This window comes from Heterocephalus glaber, unplaced genomic scaffold, assembly GCF_053883595.1.
Source record: "Heterocephalus glaber isolate CG9 unplaced genomic scaffold, H.glaber_assembly_v1.0 deba00001720, whole genome shotgun sequence".
In the NCBI taxonomy this organism is placed as follows: Eukaryota; Metazoa; Chordata; class Mammalia; order Rodentia; family Bathyergidae; genus Heterocephalus; species Heterocephalus glaber.
Window position 1 is genome coordinate 769656 of NW_028258433.1, and position 12203 is coordinate 781858.

General features: G+C 40.0%; 1 protein-coding gene and 1 pseudogene across 8 annotated transcripts in view; one reads left to right on the forward strand and one right to left on the reverse strand.

The window, feature by feature from the left end:
• The window catches only part of Mtus2 (microtubule associated scaffold protein 2), a 716842-nt gene that overhangs the window by 321074 nt on the left and 383565 nt on the right, over positions 1–12203 (forward strand). The window lies entirely within an intron of this gene.
• LOC106010223 (ankyrin repeat domain-containing protein 27 pseudogene) lies at positions 8008–11705 on the reverse strand (annotated as a pseudogene).

Consider the following 12203-nt stretch of genomic DNA (forward strand, 5'->3'; position numbering starts at 1 on the left):
TTGGAGCGCTCATTTTGCCATAGCCTTTTCAGGCTCTAAACATGCACCTGCAGGATTTGATGTTTGTCCTATTGGTTTTCAGTCATGCTTTGACTTAATTCCTTTGTATTCTGCTATTTTTCCCTTTTAGAATGGGAATGTTTATCCTTGTGGCATTGTATATTGGAAGTATTTAACTTTCTTTTTGATTTTTTTCAGGGACTCATATTTAAGAGTTTGTCTTGAGGTTCAGAGGAGACTTTGGACTGGACTTTCCAGTAACACTGGAACTATTAAGACTTTGGCAACTCTTAGAGATAAACTAAGTACATTTTACATTATGAGATGTACATTAACCTTTTTAAAGCTAGTGCCAGAATATTATGGTTTAATCTAAAATGTTCCCCAAAACTCTTATGTGTTTGGAAGGTGATTGAATCATGTTGACTTTATACTAATCAGTGTATCCATGTGTTGGTGAGGTTAGTAGCTGAATATACTGTTAGGAGGTGGGGCCAGGTTGGAAGAGGTGGATTACTGGGGCTGTGACCTGGAAGGTTGTATTCTTGTTTTCAGCTTCTCACTTCTCTCTTTGCTTTCTGGCCACAGCTGTTTTATCATACCATTTCTCCCTGAAGCCTGCTGATCATGGACTGAGCCCACTGAAATTGTGAACCATGACAGGCCTCTCCTCTAATTGCAGTTTTTGGGTATTTTGGCCTAGCAAAAGAAAGGAACTGATACAAAGACTTTGCATAATAAAAACACTCTTTGTGAGACTATTTCCATCCATTGGCTCTGTGTATAAAATTCAATGTTGAGTATTCAAAAGCAGTGTTGGAAATATAGTCAGGTTGGATGAATAATGTCTGGCAGGTGTTAAAAAGTGGTAATGATAACATATAAGTCAGAGAGCTGACTTAGGTGACCATTCCAGTTCTAAAGTTTTACAGTCATCTATCACATATATAATTAATGGCTTTTTGAGTGATAGACTAAAACAAATATTATTTATGGGACATGAAGATAAAAGTTGATGAGTTATTTTCATAGGAATCTGTTAGTTTTAGGCTATAATCTTGTAGTTGTTTGGATATTTATAAATACAAGCAAGAAAGTCATGTTTTGATTTCTTTATCTGAGAGTATTCTGCCAGCTCTTTAGCATATTATCATTTAAGGAAAAACATTCAATTGAGTTCCTTTAAATGAAACATTTATGCAAGGTGACTAATACATAGCACATTAATCTAAGCTGATGGCATTTAAAACCTCTGCTCAAAATAGAACTAAGAGTTGGATCTGATTTTATTTCTATGCTTTTGCAATGTGTGCTGGAAAAGAAATGGGAACATTTGATTTCACAGTATGTAAATGACTTTGCACAGCTTCTCACTTTGCTAGACTTTAATTTTCATTGTACTGGAGTTTGTATTGTCAAATGTCTCAATCCAGTTTGAGTGGGTGAGGGAAAGAGAAGAGTGAGAACAAAATACAAAATAAACTTCTAATTTTCTCTGGAAATGTGGAAGTCGGACAGATGTCACTGATGGATTTATGTATCTAGTTCCATGGAATCTATAATTATGTGATTTAAAGTATTCTTTATTAGGAAAAAATAGAATTATTTTCATTGAATCTTGCTGTTAATTTTCCCAGTAATTTCCGTACATTCAGTTGTTTTTCTTTACTTTTTAATACACATTTACAAAAGAGAACATGATTTTTCTGAGTATTATTTATTATCGCTTGTAAGTGAAAATACTTATCGTATATGTAATCATATCTGCCTTTATCCTCTATAACTCAAGTATTTGGATGAAAATGTTAGAAATCACATTGCCCCCCATGAGGCTTGAGTTAAAAATCAGAAACATGACATATTTGCATCCATAGCATACTTCAAAACCAGAATTTATAGTAATGGGGTAATTTTTGGGAAGTCAGTTCAACCTCACTGGACTCCAATTGCTATCGTTTGGACAAATGTCCCCCTAAAACACATGCGTTAATGGCTTAGCCATCAGCCTTTGGTGCTATTAGGAGGTGGTAGAACTGTTAAGAGGTGGTGGTCTGCTGAAAGGAAGTTAGGTCATTTGAGGTGTGCCCTTGAAGGGGATATTGGGATCCCAGCCCCTTTCTGTCTCTCTTTATTTTCTGGTCTCCATGAGGTGAAGGTCTCCTCCACCATGTACTCACAACATGATGCCACAGACCTAAAGGCAATAGGGCCACATGGCCATAGATTGCATCCACTTAAACTGTGATCTCAAATAAAACATTTTTTCTTTTAAGTTCTTTGTGTACACTAATAAAATGCTGAGTAGTACAGATATTGATTATAAAGTTGGGAGAGATTACATTAAATGAATTGAGTTTTGGTTCTCAAGAACTAGAATTCTATGACTTCATTCTATAAAACATGTGGAATCATTATAGTCTCAAATGAGGAATAATCAGAATTATATTAGAGAAAATGTCATAGGATAATGGTGGGTAAAGTAGGTTGGAGAACAGAAACAGAGATCATAGTTCTGCTAAAATTACAGATGCTTTCCTTCTGAGCCAAATATTACTTTTATTCTTTCCTTGTTATAATGAGATGAAATTTCAGAACACTAATGGAGAACAGCCCAAAGATTTTACTGTGCTAGCCTTTTTCTATGAAATGCAGGGATGCGAGATATTTGGAAATTATTTACTTGCCTCTGCACTCTGCCTAATGTGGGGCATATTGGTTCAGGACCAGAACAGAGATGAGGTGAAAAGAGGAAAAGGAGAAAAATGGGTCTACAGATGTCATGAATAGGAGATTCCTTCCTTTAGCTGTGAGTTTGAACAAAATGCATAAAGGGAGAAAGCATTTTTTAAATCATTAATTAAGTTTATTTGAACAGTTTAGAGATACATAATGATCATATTCATCATATGGAATTTGTAGCTGTACATAATACATCTTGATTCTTATTTTTTCCCATTCCCCATCTCTCCCTTTTATCCCTCTTTGGCTTCCTACAAGAGCTTTGTTTCCATTTTATCTTTCTCTTCTCATTTCTTTTTCTTTTCCCTTCCTCCCTTGTGCCACTTCCTATTTGAACATTTTCTTTCCATTTCACAATCTCTATTATACATTTTGGTCCTTATTTACACTTTCCGTTTCTTACACCAGAGAAACAATGCAATGTTTACACATGTGTGCCCTATTTATTTCACTTAAGAGTATAGTCTCAAGGTACATCCTTTTACCTAGAAATGTCACAAGTTTATCCATCTTAATGGTTGAGTAGTACTCCATTGTATAAAAAAACTACACCTTTATTCATCGGTTGATGGGCATTTGGGTTGTTTCCAAGATTTAGTTTATTACAGACTGTGCTGCTGTGAACATGGATGTGCATATATCACTGTGGTATGATGCTTTTAATTCTTCAGGAAGATACTGAGAAGAGGGCTGTCTGAGTCAAATAGAACCTCTAATTATTTGTGTGTGTGTGTGTGTGTGTGTGTGTAAATGCCACACTGCTTTCCACAGTCGCTGTGTCAGTCTACACTCCCACCAACAGTGAAGAAGGCTTCCTTTTTTCCCAAGCCTCTTCAGCATTTGTTATTGATTCCTTGATGACAGCCATTCTTTCGGAAGTGAGATAGAATCTCAACATTGTTTTAATTTGCATCTCTCAAATGACCAATGATGTTAAACATTTTTTCATATACTTATTTTCCATTTGTACTTCTTCATCTGAGAAGTATCATCTCAGATGCCCATTTTTGGATTGTGTCTTTAAATTTGGGGGGTTTGAATTTTTTCAGTTCTTTAAATACTCTAGATATCAGTCTTTTGTCTGAGGAACAGCTGGCAAAATTTTTTTTTTCACTCTTTTGGTTGTCTCTTTGTTGGTGATTTCTTTTGTTGTGCAAAAACTTTTTAATAAGATGAGTTCCCAGTTGTTGATTCTTTGTGCTAGTTCCTGGACAATTGAGGTTTTGTTCATAAAGTCTTTTCCTATGCTAGTGTCTTCAAGAGTTCTACCTGTTCTATCTTCCAGCAGATTTAGTGTTTCTGTTTTAATATTTAGATCTTTGATCCATTTTGACTTTAGTGCATGTTGAAAGATATAGGTCTAGTTTAAATCTTTGGCAAGTTAAAAGCCAGTTTTTCCAGCACCATTTATTAAAGAGGGTATCTTTCTTATAGTGAAGGTGTTTGGCTCCTTTGTCAAAGACATGTGGCTGAGTATGTCTGGAGTTGTTTCTGCATCTTCTAATCTGTTTCACTGATCCTCAGGTCTATTCTTTTGCTAGTACCATGCTGTTTTTATCACAGTGGATTTGTAGTGTAATTTCAAGTTGGGGATTGTGATACCTCCTCTCATGTCTTTGTTGCCTAGAATTGCTTTTGCTATTCTTGGTCTCTTCTGGTTCCACATGTATTTTAGGAATATTTTCTGTAGTTTTGTGAGGTATGCCATTGGTATTTTGATTGGGATCACCTTAAATCTGTATAACAATTTTGGGAGTACGGCCATTTTCACAATGTTGGTTCTTCCTACCCATGAACAAGGGATGTCTTTCCATTTTCTGATATTCTCTTTGATCTCTTTTTTCAGAGTACTGTAGTTTTCAATGTAGAGATCTTTTACTTCCTTTGTTAGATTGATTTCTGATATTTCATTTTTTGGATCCTATTGTAAAAGATGTGGTTTCCCTGATTTCTTTCTCAGTAAGTTTGTTATTTTATACAGGAATGCTATTGATTTTTGAGTGTTGACTTTGTATCCAGCTGTGCAACTGAATTTAGTTATTAAATCTAGAAGTCTTTTGGTGGAGTCTTTGAGGTCTTCTATGTAGAGTATCATGTCATCAAAGGCAGAAAGCATATTATAAGGAGATAAAGAAAGTGATGGGAAAGAGTATAGACTGCAGTTGAAAAGATTGGTGGAGGAACAGAAGGGCCATAGAGGAGTCCGTAGAATAAGAGGGAAAGTTGTTTTGTTCTAAGTTTGGTTTTGTAAAAAACTTTTAAAGCATGCATAATAATGCTTATACTTTGAGGTATGATCCAGATGTGATGGGGAGATTGAATATGAAAGCAAGTAAGGATAGTAGATAGAGCAAATAGGAGGGAATGAAATAAAATATGTGAGTGGCACAGATGGCCACTTTTAGACAGAAGGGAAAGAACTCAAAGCTCTCATATTAGGTGGCCTCATTTGTCCAAAGTAATTAAAAAGTAGGGTCATTGCAAAGAGCAAACATGAATGAGTCAGGTGTGGGACTGCATTAAGTAAAAGGTGTATAATGGTTGCTTTGAGCAATACACTTCAAGTCAGCATGGAGAATTGTAGCATTGCTCAGAAGACTGAGTTGAGGTTGGAGAACGTAGTTTTATATTAGAAACAATTCAACATACTTAGTACTGTCCCTAATGATGCAACGGATCACACTTCTTTCTAGTCATTACCCCAATATTCTGTAAGTTATAGCAATTCAAGGTTCAGAATGAACATATAATGTTTCTTAGGAGTTTCTAGTAAAGTGATACCCAGCTATACTGGCTGCAGGGACCTCTGAGTCCTGTCTTTGCCTTTCTTCTCTCTTCCATCCAGCTGGACCAATTTTTGTGAGCAACACCATGAAGAACAATTGGAAATTTCTGGGTTTTATGACAACAATGTCCACTTGGCTCAAGGGAATGCACAACTACAGACAGTGCACCATTAAAATTTAAGTTCTTAGTGATCATTACCAAGTAAGACATTTTTTTAACTCACTGATTTATAATAGGGCCCTTGTCTGTCTCCAGATCAGCTGAGCCTAACAGAACTTCCCGTGATGATGAAATATTCTATATCTGCATTCTTGATATAGTAACCACTAGTCACATGGGCTACTGAGACATTGACATGTATCAGGTGTCACCAAAGAACTGAGTCCTAGATCTCATTTAATTTTAATAATTAATTTAATTTTAATAACATTTGGCCAGTGGCTCCCCTATTGAACAACTCAATTCTAGACTGTATTATAAGTTGGATTTTCTAAAAGATGTAATTCTTTTTATCAGAACATATCTAAGATTTATAATGACAAGCATTTATTTCTCCTTGTGGTGGTGTCCCACATGAATGCCTAGGAACTTTAGGGTCCTGGATGGATGATTAGAACTAATGAAGGTCTTATATTCCATCCCTTTAAATCTTTGTATAGGAGTTAGGACTGGGAAAGTTTTTCTAAAACCATAGATCATTTCTGTTCCTAATTGATTGTTCTTATAAGTTCATAGACTTAATCATAATACCAGATCATAGAAGATGGAATAAATCATCCAAAGTGACAGAGGACAGAGCCATCATCTTTCATGTATAAGAATAGCAGAGTAAATGTAAGTTAATATTTTGTTTAAGATATCTTTCATGGATTATAAGTATGACGATTCCAATTCTTTCTGGACAGAGGTAGAAAATATCCTGTGTTAAAGGAAAATGTGGGGAGCAAAAGTGAAATACATTAAGGGAAGGATGGAAGGGGAGATTTGGATAATAAGATCTCCATGATGGGATACAACAGAGGAGGGTAAGAAGCCATCTGTACTCCATTGCTTCCTTCTGGGTTTCTCAATTATCCCCTATCCAGTGGCTCTCCTGCCCTGCCTTCCTCAAGGCAGTGATGCAAGAAGAAAGAGCAAAACTAAAGTGCGAGCTAAAGATGCACAAGTCTGTCATTTCAATTACGGGAGATGCCAGACTACTGTTGCAATACTGTTCAAACAGAAAAGATTCTTAAATAGGTATTTAAGGATAAAAAGAAAATTTCAGTCCCATGAAATGCACATTGGACCTTGTGAATTTGCTCTCCAGATGAGAGAACTATTAAATCGCCTTAGGTATCTCATATTGCACATTCTTGAACAAGAAGAGCCTGGATGGAAAATAAGACAAGGTTCAAGAAAAACATACAGTATAAATGAAGTGAAACACGGATTTTTATCTGCTTGCATATACTACATGATGAAATAAAAAATGATAGATGGAGCGATTAAGAATGTCCAGATCCCTTTCATGCCGTAAATGCTGTTGATATGTCTATTCAACCAGTAGATACCGACATTGTATCTGGTGAGTGTGAAAATTTTTCAGTGTTAAACTGACACATTTTATGGAATGTTTTTGCACAGGTGAGTGCATGTTGGTTGTATATATGTGGGAGAGTTTTGGTTCCTTTGGCATCTGGAGGTTCAGTTTTGGCCATGTTGTAAGAATAATTTTGTACGTGTCAAACAGCCACCTATTCCAAGCTAACCAAACCAGAGTCACTGAGCACTAGGTATGGTTCTGTTTTCCTTTAGATTTAGTTCACCTTGTGAAAAATCATGTAGAAAGAATAACTTCTTTAAATATTAGAAAAATTGTATACACTGAAGATAATGAGTGCTTTCTTTTTTTTTTTCAAGAATCATAAAGTTTACTGTTTCGTTTCCATCGTTTGACACATACCCAAGGCACATTAGAAAATTAGAAATCATAAATTATCTTGTAGAAAAAAAACCGATCCCTGCCTTCTATACATACACGAGTATTTCCAAGAATGTGCACAAAACCATTTCCCTATTACAAAGTTATTTGAAAATGTACCAAGGACAAACCCATGTTTGTAGCTGTAGGCCAAAAACATAAAAAACTAACAGTATAATCTATAGAAATTTATAAAAAGTAATGCATGGCAATAAATTCTAACTTAAACATTGACCTGGTTTGTGCTGTAAGTTTTGAATTTGAATCAAAAGACTTAAGGAAAGATGTGCCAAATCTACCCTCTAGTAACCATCCATTCATTAGGTGTGACCTTTAAAAGGTTCTTTATTAAATTTTATTTTTTTGGTGGTGCAAGGGATTGAACCCAGGGCCTCGCTCGTCCTAGGCAAGTACCCTGCTGCTGACTGCTGTCCTCTGCCCTTAAGGGAGGAGGTTCTTAACGGAAAGGTATATTTCTGGGAACACTGTTATAGGTGCATACACGCAGTGGCCAATGTCTGCTGGAAGAGAACAGCTCTTACGTGTGCTAAGATGAACATCAGAATGGTTCAAGTGCTGCTTTGCAAAGGAACATTTTCTGGGTTCCACTTATTTCTTCATTTCGATGTGACCTTTCTGCCTGGCCTCCATGGTACCATGAAACCTAAGTTTCTTCTCTTTGGCTTATCCCAGATGAAGGGATTCTCTTTGCATATGCTTTGCTAATTTATCACAGAGATGAGCACCTTGGGGTAGGAGGACGGAATCTGACAGTGAACCCTCTACCTGCAGCCAGGAAATTCCAATACTTAGAGACACACCTCAGATGAAGGAGCTGGACACTTACCGAATTTCTCTCCATTCCTTTTCAAGTGTATTCATTAGCTTTGAAGAGGAGAGAGATGGTGAAATGTTTTTGTTGCACTCATTCTTTTAGCCACAGAAAAGTTTCTGGGAACCTTCTGAAGACAGCCTCTCAAGCCAGTTATTTCAAATATACTTAGGTGTAAGCTGAATTCATGCTGAGTGTCATCTCACATGCTCACTTGCTGGCAGCAAATTTAACCCCATTACTGTTGAGGCTGGGATATAGTGGCCTCCTGGGAGGGTGTTAGGCTACCGGCAGTCTCTGGGTCCTTGGGGACAACCACGACATCAACAGTGTGCCTGCAGAGCATTCGCCGGTTCCTGGGAGCCGACTGCTTCCGTCCGGGCCTCTCCTCAGGCAGGTCATCACTTCCCTCATCAGCCGTCTGCAGTCTGCTCTGCTCTGGCAGGCGACTGGTTCTGTGTGCCTCTTTGCCTCTCTGGCTCATGCAAACAACCTTCTGTAAAATTAGGGACACTTCTATCTCTTGCTATAATCTCCCTTGAAGTCCTTCCCTTAAATGGACCAACTGAGGGAACAAAGTAAAACTGTCTTGTAAAAGGCTCATCTGGTAGATCATACATTTTTGAGTTCCACTTTTTCCTGATCTTGACAGTCACATACTCCTTGTGCTCTGTTTCAGCAGCATCATCTAATGAGGCAACACAACTTGGTACTACTTTAAGTAACTCCATTATTTTTGAATTCTGTTCTGTGCAGTCCATAGCTGTGCGCTGCCGCTTGTTCAGGATGTGCACCGACACCCTGTGAAGCAGAAGCAGCTCCACCACGAAGATGTGCTTTTCTATCACGGCTTCGTGCAGGGCTGTGTTGTTAGAAGCATTAATGGAGGCACTATGCTGCAACAGCAGCGCTGCAACCTCGTGATGGCCCCCAGAGCAGGTGTATATGAGGGGTGTGTTCCCACTTATGTCCTTTTTATTGGGTTTTGTGTTAGAATCCAGTAGGTACTTCACCACCTGAAGGTGGCCCTTCTGGCAGGCCAGGTGGAGGGGCATGGCTTGGTTTATGTTCCTGGCACTCGGGTTGGCACCGTGCTTCAACAGGAGGGGGACAAGGTCTGCTCGACCGTGCAGGGCAGCCATGTGCAGCGGGGAGGAGCCATCCCAGTTGGTCACATTCACCCCCAGCCCACTGGCAGGAATCTTTGCCAGCTTCTTTTGGGCTGGAGCACGTTTGGGGCACTGGCACAGGGGATGACAGAATCCAAGGTCCACTGCACTGACAGCATCCTCCACTTCGTCCAGGTCCTCCTCTGTCCACTCCAAAAGGTAGCGCACCTCTCTGTAGTCCTTCTTGGGGTCCTTTTGTTTAGAGCTCACCAACACAGAGGAGAAGCTGGAGGTGGAGGAGCCCTGGATGATAGAATCCTCAGAGTGTTGAGGGGACAGTGCAGGGACCTCAGGAGGCTTTGGCCTCCTTTCAAAGGACAGATGATGGGCTTCCATTATGGACAGGATCTTTGAGTTTAACACACACTTGAGCACCGTCTCTTTCCGCCTGTTTTGGATTTCTGTGGGTGGCCCATTCTGCAGCAATGTCTCTAAGATGCCTTGGTAACCCCAGCGTGCAGCTATGTGAAGGGGTGTGTCTCCTTTCTCTCTGCCAATATCCAGTCTGCAGGACTGCACATCATAGTAGGCCAAAGCCTTCACACAATCTTCGTGCCCGTAGGTGCAGGCCTGGTGCAGGGGGGTGTTGCCGTTGTTGTCGTGTACCTCAACACTGGCCTTGTAGTGCAGCAGCAGAGTCACGCTCTGGTAGCCCCTCTGACATGCCAGGTGAAGCGGAGTGGAGCCGTGATAGTCCATGGCATTCACCACGGCACCCTTGGAAACCAGGAGGTCGATGAGGGACGCCTGCCCACAGAGAGCAGCCACATGGAGAGGCATGTGCTCCCTGTCATCTCTGGAGAACGGAGTGACAATGGATGGATTATTCAGCCTCCCAGAGACCAGTTTCTCACAGTCATCACAGAAGCATAGTGGGTGACACATCTTTTGGACAGCGTCTTTGTCATGGTCTTCTTGGCTCAGAAGTCTTTCCACTTCCTTCTGGTTACCTGAAGCGATGTGCTTAAAGAGTCAGTCAGTAGGAGTTGAGGTCATCTGAGACAGTAAGCTCATCCTCTGCTTAAGAAACAGTCTGTCATCAAAGCCCTCTGACTCAGGTGGTTTAATGGAAAGGCTTCCTTGCCGAATATATTCGATTGCAGCCTCAACTGAGGTCAGGCAGTATCCCAATTCATCTTTCGCTGAGCTGCTAAATCTGTAGCTTTTGATGTAACTCAAATTTGCCATCCAATTAGGGATCTCTGTTTTCACCAGCAAATATAACAGGACTGAGAGAAGATCATCAGTACACACGGTCTCCAAGTTCACTCTCTGGCTGGGAGACTGTGTAATGAGCTGTACCACTTTTCACAAGCAGAGCAGCTTCTGCTGGGGCGAGGTGCATTTGTTCAGCTCAGCCAGCTCTCTATTTGCACAAGGGATGTTGAAGCTGAACTCACGTTTCACCCCAATATCTTTCTGCTGGAGATCTTGAAGGCTTCTTATGATTTTGTTAAAGGCAGCATCCTCGCTTGCCTCCATGGTCCCCACGTATTTGAAGATGAGATCATAAATATGGTGATGGACGTACATCTCCACTGCCAGCTTCACCAGGGTCATCTGGGCCTCCTGCTTCGCAAGCACTTTCAGGTGAGAGTCCCTCAGAAGCTGCTGGAGGCATCTAGTGTACAGGGCATTCACCGAATCTATGTGGTGACGGAGGCTCTTCCTTTCACATTCTCGGAAGGTTTGGTTGAAGGAGGCGATGTTCCTGTCAAATTTCTCAGAGTGTGTTCCCAAAAATGCTCTCACATCTTCGATGGTTTTCAGGGTAAAAGGATCTGAGGGGGCTGAAGACTCTTCTGAACTCTCTCTCTTTTCCAAAGGATGGGCTATGCACAGGATGCTGAAACTTTCTTCTTTTTCATTGTAGAAAGTTTCTTCAAAGAGGATGGGAACAGAGAGAAGATGGGCAAAACCGGCTCCTAATTTAATCCTGTTTCCTTGCATAGACACATCCTTTCCATTTAAGGTCTGAAAATGTCCTTCCACAGGTATCAAAATGTAGGACTCGAACTGACAGGCGGACTGAACACTGCTGGACAGGCTTCCTTTGCAGGGCACTAAGACAATGCCATGCATTTGGCCACCTTGCTGCACAAGTCTGGATGCCACTTCTGCAGGGCCAGATAGAAAGGATTTTTCAGGAGATCTTCATCATACAGAGCCATATGGACTTCAAAGGGATCAAAGGGAGTTTCCTGGTGTCATTGTGAGGATTAGAAAAAGGCACCTCATCTTCCCAGCGCGTGCAGTCCTGTGCCATGGCACATGGTGTGCTAAGGAGCTCTTAGCTGTGCATTGGGCCCCGAGAAATGAATGACTTAAGAGCCACACACTCCCACTTCCCATCTTTAGGCTGAGGAGGTACCTCGCAGGTCCTTGGTTGAGATCTTATTGCCCACCTCTCCATCGTGCGTGCTTTCTATTTTTTTAGCCAGTGAGTCTTTCAGAATTTCATAGGAAAACTTCTGTTATTGCTCCCTTAAATTATCAAAATAGAGAAATATAAGGAAGGTGATCTTGACTAATAACTAGGACTTTTGAGTGAGATAATTTGTTTGAGACTAAGATTCTTCATTGGTGAAATGAAGCATTTGAACTTAGTAATGTTCAACATTCCCAACCAAGTGATAGTAAAACAAAAAATCTCGTAATTGTTAAGTTGAATGACAGAATGCATGTGTTTATTTTACTTACTGGTCATGAGGCC